The 14,991-nt window shown below is 36.1% G+C and overlaps 1 protein-coding gene across 5 annotated transcripts in view; it reads left to right on the top strand.

The window, feature by feature from the left end:
- Positions 1 to 14,991, top strand: part of SOX5 (SRY-box transcription factor 5) — a 1,011,771-nt gene that overhangs the window by 132,213 nt on the left and 864,567 nt on the right. For all 5 annotated transcript variants that reach the window (XM_060659511.3, XM_060659513.3, XM_060659529.3 and 2 more), the window contains exon 2: positions 14,353 to 14,434. The gene's annotated coding sequence lies outside the window, so the exon portion shown is untranslated. The remainder of the gene's footprint in view (positions 1 to 14,352; positions 14,435 to 14,991) is intronic.

Genomic DNA, 14,991 nt, shown 5'->3' with positions numbered 1-14,991 from the left:
TACTTCTAGTACTCAAGTATTAATTTGGGGCTATCAAATTTCATGTCAAAACAAAGACATTTAAAATGGTCCCAATATGCCTGGGTGGCTCAGTTGGTTCAACTTCGGTTCAGGTCATGATCTCATAGCTTGTGAGTTTCAGCCCCTGCATCGGGCTCTTTGCTGAAAGCTCAGAGCCTGGAGCCTACTTAGGATTCTGTGTCTCCCTCTCTCTCTTTCTGCCCCTTCCCTGCCCATGCTGTGTCTCTGTCTGTCTGTCTGGCTGTCTCTCCTCTCTCTCTCTCTCTCTCTCTCTGTCTCTCAAGAATAAATAAACATTTAAAATAATTAAAATGGTCCCAATATATGTGGTGTCTGTCAGAAGTTCTAATATTTTTAAAAAACTACATTTCAGCTATGGAAGAATATCATCTTTTAGCTATGAACTATAATGTATACATTTAAAATGTTTCTGATCTTAGTATTTCTTTGGCTTAATACTGTGGGCAAAGTCTTTGTTCATAGTTTATATTTGGCTCCCTTTTGTCTAGTGATGATATAATCTGCCACAAGTTACTGTGTTTATAGACTCTTATGCATAGAGTTCTACCTTTATTTTTTAGCATGATTGCTTCCTCTTGATCACCATTCACCAATGTGTATCCGCTGCAGTAATTTCCTCAGAAGTTGGCATATACATTATATTATTTATATATTTCTTTAAAAATTCCAAAATTATTTTTTGCACAAGAGTGAACATTAGGAAAATTTCATCATTTTACTGCATATAGTCCATTTCATAGTTGGTTTACATGGTTAATTGCACTTCTAGAGACTGCACCACAAAGTATTGTTTGGCAATAAAACATAACATCGGCTTGCTCAAAAAATCCTTTTTAGGCAGAGCCTCATCTGTGAGGATTTCTTTTCCTTAATATGATCAGGGAATAAAATGCCCCTACTTAGCTGTGTAGGAGGAAAGAGGAAGTTTAGGATCTAAAGTTTGTGTGTGTGTGTGTGTGTGTGTGTTTTAAGAAACTTGGTTATGTATAACTTTGGACTGCCCTTGTTGACAAGAATGCCAGGACCAGTCTGAGTGACTCTGACAACTAACTGTTCCATCTTTTCAGAAGATGGTGTTCTGTTCATCTGAAATGAATCACCTGGACAGAACCTTTCTGATACATAGAGATCTTCCATTCCACTTGTTTACTTATCCTGTTTCTTACTGTTTGGAGTCTTCTAGAGGCTCTAGGAATAACCAGAGGCCCATGAGATTAGATGTATTATTGGATCACAGTTATTTGCAAATGATACACAAGTGTACTGCCTCATTGTTTTTTTTAAAGAAATTAGGGCAGTATTTGAAAAGCAAGTCTAACCAGATTTAGTAATAAAGGAAAATACTATTTCACATATCCAGCCATTAGAGATAGGGCAGATTGTTGGCTTGACTTTGTCCAGTGCTTGCAGCATCTTATCTCTGCAATTCCCTTAGCTCTGCCATCCTCTCTATGCCAGCTTTATTCTTTTTTTTTTTCTGTACAGTTGACTCACAAAGTTACTTTAGTTTTAGATGTTCAACACAGGCATTCAATAAGTTTATACTATGCTCACCACAAGTGTACTTATGACCTGCCACTGTACCACACTATTACAGTATCACTGACTACATCCCCTATGCTGTACCTTTAATTCCTATGACTTATTTCATAACTGGAAGCCTGTACCTCCCAATCCCCTTCACCCATTTTGCCCATCCCTCCACCCACCTCCCCTCTGGCCACCATCCGTTCTCTGTATTTTTTAAGTGTGATGATTCTGCTTTTTATTTGTTCATTTATTCATTTGTTTTGTTTTTTAGATTCCACATATAAGTGAAATAAATCATATAGTGTTTTTCTCTGACTTATTTCACTTAGCATAATACCCTCTACGTCCATCCATACTGTCACAAATGGCAAGATCTCATTTTTTACAGATGAGTAATATTCTATCACACACACACACATACACACACACACACATTCCACATCTTCTTTATCCACTTATCTATCCATGGACACTGAGGTTGCTTCCATATCTTGGCTATTGTAAATAATGCTGCAGTAAACATAGGGGTGCACATACCTTTTGAAATTTTCATTTTCTTTGGGTAAATACCCAGTAATAGAATTCCTAGATTGTGGGGTGGGTGGCTCAGTCAATTAAGCGTCTGACTCTTGATTTTGGCTAATGTCGTGATCTCATGGTTGTGAGGTCAAGCCCCATGTTAGGCTCTGTGCTGAACGTGGAGCCCACTTGGAATTTTCCCTCTCCCTCTCTCTCTCTCTGCCCCTCCACCACTCGCATGTGCACTCTCTCTCTCTCTCTCTTTTTCAAATAAACATTGGAAAAAAAGAATTACTAGATTGCATGATATTTCTATCTTTAATTTTTTGAGGAACCTCTGCACTGTTTTTCCATAGTGGTTGCACCAGTTGACATTCCCACCAACAGTGCACAAGGGTTCCTTTTTCTTTACCTCCTTGCCAATACTTGTTATTTCTTGTCTTTTTGATTCTAGCTATTCTGACAGGTGTAAGGTGACATCTCATGGTATTGATTTGCATTAGGATATTCTATGCTTATGTATTGGAGAAATTAATATTGTTAAAATGTCCATATTACCCAAAGCAATCTAAAGATTCAATGCAATCTCTATCAAAATACGAATAGCAGTTTTCATAGAAGTAGAACAAATAATCCTAAAATTTCTATGGAACCACAGAAGACCTCAAATAACCAAAGCCAGCCTGAGAAAGAAGAACAAAGCTGGAGGTATCACAATCCTAAATTTCAAGATATATTGCAAAGCTGTGATAATCATAGCAGTATGCTCCTGGCACAAAAATAGACAGCTAGGTCAATGTAACAGAATAGAGAGCTCAGAAATCCACGCTTATATGGCCAGTTAATCTACAACAAAGGAGGCAAGAATATAATGGGGAAAAGTCAGTTTCTTCAAAAAGCAGTGAGGGAAAACTAGACAGCTCCATGCAAAAGAATGTAACTGGAACACTTTCTTACGCCATACACAAAAATAAACTCAAAATAGATTACAGACCTAACTGTGAGACCTGAAACCATAAAACATATAGAAGAGAACATAGGTAGTAATTTCTTTGACATTAGCCTTAGCAACATTTTTCTAGATATGTCTCCTAAGGCAAGGGAAACAAAAGCAAAAATAAACTATTGAGACCTTAACAAAATAAAAGGCTTTTGAACAGCAAAGGAAACCATCAACAAATGAAAAGGCAACCTACTGAAGGAGATAGATTGCTGGTAAGGAACATCTACTAGCAATCACTGGTAAGGAGCATGGGATTACCATACCATGGTTGCTTTAAATTTAACACCACAGGGGTTGGGCTCAATCTCTCAAATCACATAGCTTTTATATGCTGAGGAAGGGATATTGAGGAGAAAACCACACTATCTTTTGCACTATGCCTTAGAGTATATTTGTGCATTTATTGTAATTGGTTTGGCTGTAGAATTTGAGTAAAATAATGACCAATTACAGTCGGAATAAGTAAAAAGGAGGGAAAAAGCCAATATGATATAATGTATCCAAAGATGTGTGATTTGATTATAAAAGTCTTTCAAGACATTCCTCTGATTTTTATTAATTTTTAAAATTTTGCTGACTGTGAATTATAGGAGCAACCTAATGTCATCCCTTTGTACTTCCAGATGATCTCAGTGAAAAACCACTTTCTGTGCAATATGATTAAACTTGCCCTTCACAGCTGTCATCTGAATTGAGCTTTTTGTTCTAGTTTTTCTTCTTTGGCTTCTTCTCGAAAAACCTGTCTTATAGGTTAAAGAGTGTCCTCCTGGGCTTTAACACCACCACCCATATTATTGTAGATGCAAACCTGGAATGTTGTCTACTCTTCCCTCCAACTTTCCAGAGCTTTCCTGTTTCTCAAAACCCAGCTGAAATACTATGTCTATGAAGCCTTTCAGTAACCAGCCTAGACCCAAGAGTCTTCTCTCTTTTTTCTCTGTAGACATAAGTATTATTTTGTCTTCAGTTCTTTTGTTGGTCAAATTATCTGCTGCCTTTTGAGGCTTCTCTTCTATGTCTTTGAGCTATTATTAACATCTATTATTTTATTTATTTTTTTAATGTTTATTTATTTATGAGAGAGGGACAGAGTGTGAGTGGGGGAGGGGCACAGAGAGAAGGAGACACAGAATCCAAAGCAGACTCCAGGCTCTGAGCTGTCAGCACAGAGCCCGATGCAGGGTTCAACCCAATAACCTGATCATGACCTGAGCCGAAGTCAGATGCTTAACCGATTGAGCCACCCAGGTGCCCCAACATTTTCTATTATTGATTATGACTTTTTTGAAAATAGAAACCCTTGATACCTTAATGAGTCACATGAAAATTGTTTTCCAAGTTGTCATGTTGGAAAGGGAAGTTTAGATAAGCTCTCATTCTGGACCTAAAAATAACTCACATTTATTAAGTTTGGCTATATGACAAGTGCTTTATGGGTATTATCTCAGTTTTTCCTCACATACAAATATAAAAACTCCATGTAGTAGTTTAGACAAAAGCCTATCTCTAAATAGTTGAAGTAAGAAAGGGAATATAGTGGTGCCCTAACAGAAAATAACCTTTAAACTCATGGTATGTCGAAAGACATCCATCTCTCACTCTGGTTTTCTGTCACTTGGCTTTACTTTTCTCTTAGTTGATTTTTTTTTAGGTTTGAAAGATTCTAAATAACCTCAATCATGGTGGTGGTGAGGGAGATCTAGCAATTGTTGTGGTGATGGGGATCCCCACATAGCTTCCCATAACTGGTTGAGGATTACTCAGGCCTGAACAGTCATCCCTAAAGTACAGCTAGAGGAGGTGTGGGTCAGACCCACTTGAACCATGAAGTGTGAGAATAGGGACAGCATGTTTTTTTTTCAATGAGATCCTGAGTAGACAATTACTCTGGTAAGTATTATTTCTAATTTGCAGATAAAACCTGGGTTTAGAGATTAAGTAATTTGCCTAAGAATACCCACATAGGAAGACTGTGCCCAGCATAAATTCCAGAATTTATGCTAATCACTTTGCTATATTTCAGTATTTTTATTAAACTGTGTTTGAATAGCAGTTCTCAAAATAAAAATAGCATCTATTGAATAGACCTTATTTTATGTATCTTAAGTAGCAGTCCTCTTAAGATACTCAGTGCCCACCCTTCCTCATATAATCTCATCTTTTTCTTTTCTTTTCTTTTCTTTTCTTTTCTTTTCTTTTCTTTCCTTTCCTTTCCTTTCCTTTCCTTTCCTTTCCTTTCCTTTCCTTTCCTTTTCTTTTCAACCAAATCAGGAACCATTATCTGGAATTATTGCATAATGGTTGAGTGGCTGGATTCGCTTTCCTAAGGCTGTATTTCAGTTATGTTTTCTTACTCAGATCTTTGTACGGCAATACTTTGATAGCTCTTTGTGGTTGTAAAGGTGCTGCATATGACAAAGAAATTTCAGATGATGGCCATGGAAGATACTCACAGAAGAGAAGTAGGTTGGCCACAGACCGCTCCCTCCATTCTCTGTGGAGGTGACTGGATATAAGGTGGAGATTCATGAGTATGTTAGTCCAAGATCTGTCAACGGAAAAATGCTTGGGGAAGTAAACAAGGGCAGACTGAGCTGTGGATGTGGAAGCCCTGATGCTTAGAGCTCCTTAGATGATGAAAGTGTTTGGGTCCTGTTATCTCTGGCTCCTTCCAAAATCTAGGGCCTGCCCTGATCTTGCTTGGGCCTGCCTGAGGCGGTCTTGTTCTTCAGGTTCTTCCTGCCCTTTCAGTACTTAGGAGAGACCACCTACTGATTCACTGCAACTCCAAGCCTTCCTTTTCATCTCTTTGTGACCCAAGAATTTCAGATATCAAAAATGAGTTTTCTATACTTTTGGTACTGTATTTTAGGTGCTCTTTAATTTTTTTATATTTTAACATACAGACATACGTTTTGTTGTAGCAACCCCTTTCCTGGCGTTCTGGAATGTATTCCTTGTTTTACTTCTTTCTCTGCTAATGACTTTTTTAACTTTGAAGTACTTAGATCACAGCTTCTTTATTAATAAGTTTTAATGACTTTGTTTTCTCCATCTCATATAACAAAGTACATTATAGGTGTTGCTCAACAATGTATTTATTTAATTTGACTTGGTACTCAGAGATGGGGTGAACTGTCTGTGACATTAATATGAAGACCAGGGTTTTCATCTTATTAATAGAGGTGGCCTGAATACTGTTTTACTCTACACTTTCAGTTTGGGCTGAGAGCTATAGGGTGAACAAAGTATACCAGCCTAATCCACAGATTGGTATGTAGTTCTTACCATCTTTGTCCCTTCTGTCTTTAATATATCACCTGAGAGGTTAGTTTAGGATTAATTTTTGTTCATTGAATATATAATTTGGTGTATTATTAGTTTTTTTTTTTTTTTTTGCTTCTAGTCAGAAATAATGGCTTCGTGTTGTAAAAAGCATTAAAATATTATGCTGTATCTTATCGAAACTAGGTCAGTTATTTTATAGTTTACATTTGATCCATGATGGTACTATGGCTGGAAAGGAAAACAAGTCTTCTTCTATAGAAACATGGCCAATTAACAGTGAAAAATGCATTTTTAGATAGCCCTCCTGATAATAGTTCATGGTCCATATTGAAGGTATTTGATCTGTTCATTTACTGATTTTTCATTGGTAAAGTATAACTTCATCTTCAGGCCATGGACATCAGCATAGGAGTACATCTAGTTTAATTTCTAATGTTAAAAACCACAAAGGCTTTTCTAAATTAGCAGGGGCATTTACATAGTAAACTAGTGAAAAATGTTACGAGCTTTCGTCAGCTGTTTGGGTTTTAGCGGCCACTTTGGGGCTTTTACACTTCTTTCTCTTTCCCACCCAATCGCCAGGAGGCAAACAAAGAAATATAATTTGCATCAGCTATAGAAATGCCTCTGAGATCACTGCTCTAAGTGTGCTGGGGATTTGGAGTAGAAATCCTGAAAAAGAGAAAAAGGCAAGGGTAAAAGCTCTGTTGACAAGGGAGTTTCGTAGGCATGCAGTGAGAGCGCAACACTGGACGTGTGAATACAAATTTTGCAAGCTTTCTCTTCTCTTGTGAAAAAAGTCTAGGAGTGTGGTGGTTCCGTCTGGTTAAAGAATTGGAGACAGTGACAGCTGGATAGCTTAGTTTTTCTTTCCAATGCAGATACTTCCCTGTTGGTGTGTTTAACACCTTTACTCCTTCTTGTCCTGCTACTCCTCTCATGTGGCACCACTGGGTGAGAGGAAGGTAGGTGGCTCCCTCTGTACAGGATGCTGAGCAGTGCTCCATCATTTGGCCAGTCCATGGGGCTGGAAGGGAAGGGCTTTTGAATTTTCACTGTGATGCAGAGCATTAGCACATTCACCCTCTGCTGGCATCAGGTCAAGGAACCCAAGTTAGCTTGTGAACCAGTTTTTCTCTGGAGTAAATATAATACATGTATTTGGCTAGGAGGTCATCTGTTAAAGGTTGATTTTATTTTTTCAGTAGGATCAGGTATTTGTTCAAATTTAGAAAGCATCTAAGTAAAGGCAATGTAGACATTTAATCAAAGCAAAATCTATTCTAAAAAAATAGGAAGATCTCATTACAGATTCACAGTCTGTGTATTTGTGTGCTCAAGGATAATAATAATACTGGGATACATTTCAGAGAAAAGAGATGAGTAAAAATAAGAAAAAAAATTAATGGATTTGAGCCCAAGTAAATGAAACTCTATTATTTAATTATAGTATCTGACTGTGAATATAAATGGGAGATGTAGAGCGAGAACTTTTTCTGCAGTTTGGATCATAGAAAATTTCATGGCTAAAAGGAGAAGTCTGATACTCTGAGCTACATGCCAGAGGTTTGATCCTTCATAAAATGAATCAGGGAGTATAAAATATATTTTAGGATTGAGGACAGTTCCTTTTGCACACAATTAAGTGTTTTTACAACTAAAGTGAGTAAAAACTGCATAATGTGGAAAATACGGCAGTGTCCTTGAAATTTGCCACTTTGTAGAACTGAATAGATAGAATAAGACTTACTGATACACGATGGAAAAGGACATACTAACTCTTACACTTTCATGTTTGGAACCTCTTGTGGGGAGTGTCTGCAGTAATATCAATGGTTGGGCCATTTATTTGTTACCAATTGCTATTTTTGGCATGCACGTAAGTTTAAACCCCAGTGTCCTGGTTAAATTCCAGTGTAGATGAGTGATGATATTCCATCTGACATGTTCTCATTTTGCATTTCTTAAGGAAATGAGGCATAACTGCATTCCCAAGCAGACTTTTGATATATACTTTAGGTAAAAATCTAATATTTTTATTCTTCATTTTGTAGTTGCATATCATTATACCTTAGTTCTAGGTTCGACATTATCACTGACACACATGTGACGTTGTGTAACTTAACTTCATCTCTCTGAAATGTGTTTTGTATAAAATAAATAATAGTCTAGGTAATTGTTAAGCCTACTCACAAGTTTAATAGACTATGAATTGTTGATGGTTTACATCCTCAATAAATACAATGAGACAAAATTTTGTCCAGACTTCAAAATTTTTCAAGTTTCTATTCATTTTAATGCATTAGAAAACACATTCTCTTAGAGATTATCTTTAAAAGTTGTCCATCCAAAAGATTATATACATCAATGCCAGAAATCTTGATGTTTCAAATTAGAGTCAGGTTCTCCACTCCTCACCCCAGCTAATCTCAATTCATTTCTCAGTTATCTTTTTAGTGGAGGTATGAATATATGTGCAATTTAGGTGGAGGGAAACAGGAGAGCTTGGGGAGAAAACAAAACAGTATCTCATCTAGCTACAATTACTCTGATGTTTATATTTTTGATTTGTCAATCTCACATATTTGTAGAAAATTTTAGTAGGGCATGATTCATGACATACTTCATTCAAAGTGGTAAAATGATGACACTATCAGACTATGATAAATTATGTATATATTGTCATACCTAAAGCAATAACTAAGAAAGCTATACAAAGAGACTCTCAAAAATACTGCATATAAATCAAAATTGAATTATAAAAAATATTGAGAGCAGAAAAAAAGAAAAGAGAAATGAAAAATAGAGAAAAGCAGAAAACAAAAAATGAAATTTCAGACTTCAGCCCTAGCATATCGATAATTATATTAAATATAAATGGTCTAAATATAGCAATTAAAAGATTCTCAGGGTGTATTAAAAATCAGACCTAACTATATGCTGTTTATAAGAAATTCTCTTCAAATATAATGATATAGGCATGTTGAAAGTAAAAGGACAGATAAAGATGTATAATGAAAATATTAATTAAAAAGGCAGGAGTTGTTATATTAATATCTGATACAGTAGACTTCAGAGAAAAGAAAAATTTACCAGTAGAAGAGAAGGCTATTACATAATTATAAAAGAATTGGTCCATCAAAAAGACATGGCAATCCTAAATATGCATGCACTAAATTATTGAACTGTAAAATACATGAAGTAAAAGTTGACAGATTTGAAAAGAGAAATAAACTCACATATAGTTGAATATTTCAACACCACTACCTCATCAATTGATAGAAAACTAGACAAAATCAACAAGGATATAGAAATCTCAACATCAGACTCTAATTGCTATTCACAAAACTGCACCAATCAGCAGCAAAATACATATTCTTTTCATGTGACTATGGAATAAATACCAATAATGACCATATCCTGGATCAGAAACAAATCTCAACAAATTTAAGAAGAATTAAAGTCACATGGAATGTATTCTTTGACCACCATGGAATCATATTAGAAGCGAATAACAGAGGAGCGCCTGGGTGGCACAGTTGGTTGAGTGACCGAATCTTGATTTAGGCTTGGGTCATGGTCCCAGCATCATGGGATCAAGTACCATGTCGGGCTTTGCACTGAGCATGGAGCCCCATTAAGATTCTTTCTCCCTCTCCCCCTCCCTTTGCCTCTCTCCCCAACTCCTGCTTTCTCTTTCTCTAAACTAAAAAAAAAAAAAAAAAAAGGGGGGGCAGGGAGGAGTGAATAACAGAAAGATAACACAAAAGTCTCTGAACACTTGGAAATTCAGCAACATTCTGAATTATAAATAATAATCCATGAGTCACAAAGGCAGTCTCAGAGGACATAAATAATACATTGAACTGAATGAAAATAAAAATCCAACATCAAAATTTGTGGGTCAGAGATAAAGAAGTGCTGAGAGGGATCTTTACAGCCCTAAATTCATACATTACTCATTTGAGATTTTTCCTTTTTTCTAATCTAACCTTCCATTTCAAGAATCTAGAAAAGGAAGAGCTGTATACACCCAAAGAAAGCAGAAGAGAAATAATAAGAACAAATGCCAAGAAAATTGAAAGCAGAATAATCAGTGAAAAAATATTATTTGGAAATTTTGATGATATTGATAAATCCCTGCAAGACTGACAAAAAATAAAGAGAAAATACACAAATTACCAATATCAGGAATGAAAAAGTGTATGACTGCAGACCCTGCATACATCAAAATGATAATATGAGGATAGCACAAACAACTCTATACATATATATTTGACAACTTAGATGAAATGGACCAATTCCTTAGAAAACACAAACTACCACAACTCACTTAATATTAAATAGATAATTCGAGTATCCCCATAATTAATAAAGACATTGCACAGACAATTTTAAAACTTTCAAAAAGGCATATTTGGTCCCAGATGTGTTCACTAGAAAGTTCTAACAGACACTTAGAGTAGAGAAGTAACACCAATTTTACAGTGTCTTCCAGAAAACATTTATTTTATGGTAGTATTATCTAGATACCCAAGAAGTACAGTAAAAACAAACACACGCACAAATATCCCTTAAGGACACAGACACAAAAATCCTTAACAAAACATTAGCAAATAGAATTCAGCAATATATAAAATGGCATATATTTCATGATCACTGGGGTTTTATTCCAGGGATGCGAGGCTGGTTAGTACTTGAAAAACTATTAGTGTGATTCACCATATAACAAGCTAAAGAAGAAATGTCATATGATTCTATCAATTCATACAGAAAAAAAGCATTTGACAAAATTTATCACCCATTAATGATAAAAACTCTCAGATAAATAGGAACAGGGAACTTCTTCAGTTTGATATAGATCATTTATAAAAAGATGCAAAACAATCTACAACTAACTTTGCCTTTCATGATGAAAGACTGAATTCTTTCCCCTTAGATCATGAGCTAGGTCAAGAATGTCTTACTCACCACTCTGAATATAGTACTAGAATTTCTAGCCAGTTGAAAAAAAAAATTAAAAAAAAATTAAAAAAATTAAAAGCATAGATATCAGAAAGAAAGAAATAAAACTTTTCCTATTTTCAGGTGATATTTCTGTTTATGTAGAAAATCCCAAGGAACTTAAAAAACACACTTGTCAATCTAATAAGTGAATTCACCAAAGTAGTGGGATATAATATAAACATACAAAAATCAATTATTTTCTTTTATAATAGCAATGAACCTGGACACCAAAATTAAAAATACAATATCATTTACGATTACTCAAAAAAATTACTTAGGTGTAAATCTAACAAAACATGTATAAGACTTATCTGCTGAAATCTAGGGATATCTAAAAATAGATATACCATGTTCATGGATTGGAAGACTCACCATTACAAAGATGACAGTTCCCCTAAACTGACATAGAGTTTAACATAATCCCCATCAAATTTTTAGAAAGATTTTTTGTACATGTAGACAAAATTATCTTAAAAATTATATGAAAAGGCAAAGGAATCAGAGTATAATGAATTTGAATTAGAAAAATAAAGTGACAAGGATTAACTCACCAAATATCTAGATTTATTATATAGCTATAGTAATCAAGGCTGTATGTTCTTGGTAGTGAGAATAGATACATATATCAGTGGAACAGAACAGTGAATCCAGAAATTGACCAACACAAACATACTTAGTTGATTTTTGACAAAGGTACAAAACCAATTCAGTACAGCCTTTTCAACAAATGATATTAGACCAATTGGACATTCACAGGCCAAAAAATGAACCTTGACCTAAGTCTGACAGCTTATACAAAAATTAACTCAATATGTATCGTGAACTGAAACGTAAAATTTGAAATTATAAAATTTTTAAAAGAAAAAAAGAGTCTTTAGGATCTAGAGTTAGGTGATGTTTTTTTGAACTTTCTGCCAGAAGCACAATCCATAAAAGGAGAAATGATAAATTGGATTTTGTTTAAGAACTTTTGCTCTGTGAAAGACCTTCTATGAGGATGAAAAGACAAGCTACAGACTGGGAGAAAATATTTGCAAACTATGTATCTGACAAAGGACTAATATTAGGAATATAATCTTTCAATCTACAGTAAAAAAAAAATCCAAATAGAAAATAAACAAAAGACATGAAGAAACATTTCATAGGAAAGTATATATAACAGATAGCAAATAAGCCCATGAAAGATGTTCGGCATCACTGATCATTAGAAAAAAGCAGAATGGCTAAAATAAAAAATAATGACAACATGAAATGGTGGCAAGGATGCACAGAAACTGGCTCATTCATGCACTGCTGATGGGGATGTAAAATGGTACAAGCATTCTGCAAAATAGTTTGGCAGATTTTTAAAGAAAACTAAACAGACAACTCCAGTACAACCCAGCAATTGCTCTCCTGGGCATTTATCCCAGAGAAAGGAAAACTTTTGTTCACACAAAAACATGTATGCATATGCTTGTAGCAGCTTTACTCATAATAACTTCAAACTGGAAACAACGCAGTGTCCTTCAATGAGTGAATGGTTAAATGATCCGTTTGATAGAGCACTACTCAGCAATAAAATTGAGAGAACTATTGATGCTCCAACTTGGATAAATCTCCAGAGAATTCTGTTGACTGTATGATTTCATTTTTATAATAGAGGAGGTGGGATGGGAGGGAAAATGGTTATGGCTATAAAAAGGAAATTGGAGGGATTTTTTGTCTTTTTTTGAGAGAGTGTATGAGGGAGGGAAAGATGGAGGGAGGGAGAGAGAGAGAATGAAAGAATGAGAGAGAGAGAGAGAGAGAGAGAGAGAGAATATGCGAATGCTAAGCAGGCTCCTTGCTCAGCACAGAGCCTGATGTGGGGTTTGATCCTACAACATGACCTTACCTGAAATCAAGAGTCAGACACTCAACCAACTGAGCCACCTAGGTGCCCCAGGGATTTTTAAGATGATGGAAATGTCTGTCTTGACTCTATCAATGTTAGTATCTTGGATCTGATATTGTACTATAGTTTTGCAAGATATTACCACTGAGGGAAATGAAGCAAAGAGTATAGGAATCTCTGTTTCTTACAGCATTAATGATCTCAAACTAAATTGTTTTACTCAGACAGCTTAAGACGCCTGCGTGGTTTGGTCAGTTGAGTACCTGACTCTTGATTTCTGCTCAGGTCATGATCCCAGGGTTGTGGGATTGAGCCCCACGGTTGGACTTTTCCCTGAGTGTGGAGCCTACTTAGGATTCTTTCTCTCCCTCCCTCTGCCCCTCTCCCCTACTCTGGAGCGCTCTTTCTCTCTCAAAACTAAAAAAAAAAAAAAAAAAAAAAAAAATTAAGAAAAGGATAGCTCTCTACCGCTCCTAGATCAAAATCCAAAGCCTTTCCTTTGTCCTTTCCAAACTCACTCATGTTCTGCTTCTCTCTCTCTTACCTAATCATGCTGCAGCTGCAGTGGCCTTTTTCTATCCCTGGACATGCTTAGCATGCTGTCACCACAGGGCCTTTGTACTTGCTATTCCATCTTCTGGGAAAACGCCTCCTTCTGATTTACTTACTTTATCCTGGTCTATGTGTAATACTCTCTCTAAAGTAGCACTCCTGTCACAATCTATTCCCTTATTTGGATTTCTTCTTCTCAGTAAAAACATATTTGGTACTTTAAAAAATTTCACATTTGTAGGATGGGAACCTTAAATTCCTTTGTATTCCTTCACTTTTCTGTGTTACGGAATTTGGAGCATTTGATTTAAAAAACAAACTGAAAAAGCTGATTTCTAGTTTCTTAACTTTTTTTTTTTTCCTTCAGCTGATGTCTAGGTTGAATTTATGGGTTCTATAGTAGTAAATGTTTTGTATTCTGTCTTGCTCAGCTTATCACAATCTACTGGTATTTCCCCAACAGCTAAGATGTGAGAGTTGGCCTCCTTACACAATGAATCTTCCTCTAAATGACTTAACTCTAATTCTTTTCTAGGCTTTTTAACCAGTCTGTGGTGTAAAGACACACTTCCAGAGGATCCTTAGAAGTCTTGGACAAGCTTACCCTTATGTGGCAGGTATGTCTCTCTTTACCCAATAAGCATGTAGGATGTGTAAGGTTTTAAAAAAATTTTTTTTAAATGTTTTTTTCATTTTTTGAGAGACAAAGGCAGAGCACAAGTGGGGGAGGGACAGAGAGAGAGGGAGACACAGGAACCAAAGAAGGCTCCAGGCTTTGAGCTGTCAGCACAGAGCCCAATGCGGGGCTGAAACTCATAAACCACGAGATCATGACTTGAGCTGAAGTCGGACACTTAACCAACTAGCCACCCAGGTGCCCCAAGACATGTAGATTTCTTTATTCTTCTGTGGCTAATTCTAAATTGTACTTTTTGAAGTTTATTTATTTTGAGAGAGAGAGACAGAGTGAGAGACAGAGACAGAGAAAACATGAATGGGGGAGGGGCAGGGAAAGAGGGAACGAGAGAATCCCAAGCAGACTCCACACTGACAGCAGAGAGCCCAGAGCCTGACTCGGGGCTTGAACTCACGAACCATGAGATCATGTCCTGAGCATAAATAAAGAATCAGATGCTTAGCCCACTGAGCCACCCAGGTACCCCCTACATATGTT

Source organism: Panthera onca, chromosome B4 (assembly GCF_046562875.1).
Source record: "Panthera onca isolate mPanOnc1 chromosome B4, mPanOnc1 haplotype 2, whole genome shotgun sequence".
Lineage (NCBI taxonomy): Eukaryota > Metazoa > Chordata > Mammalia > Carnivora > Felidae > Panthera > Panthera onca.
The sequence above is the reverse complement of the archived record's forward strand: the minus strand, read 5'-3'. Positions and strand labels throughout refer to the sequence as shown.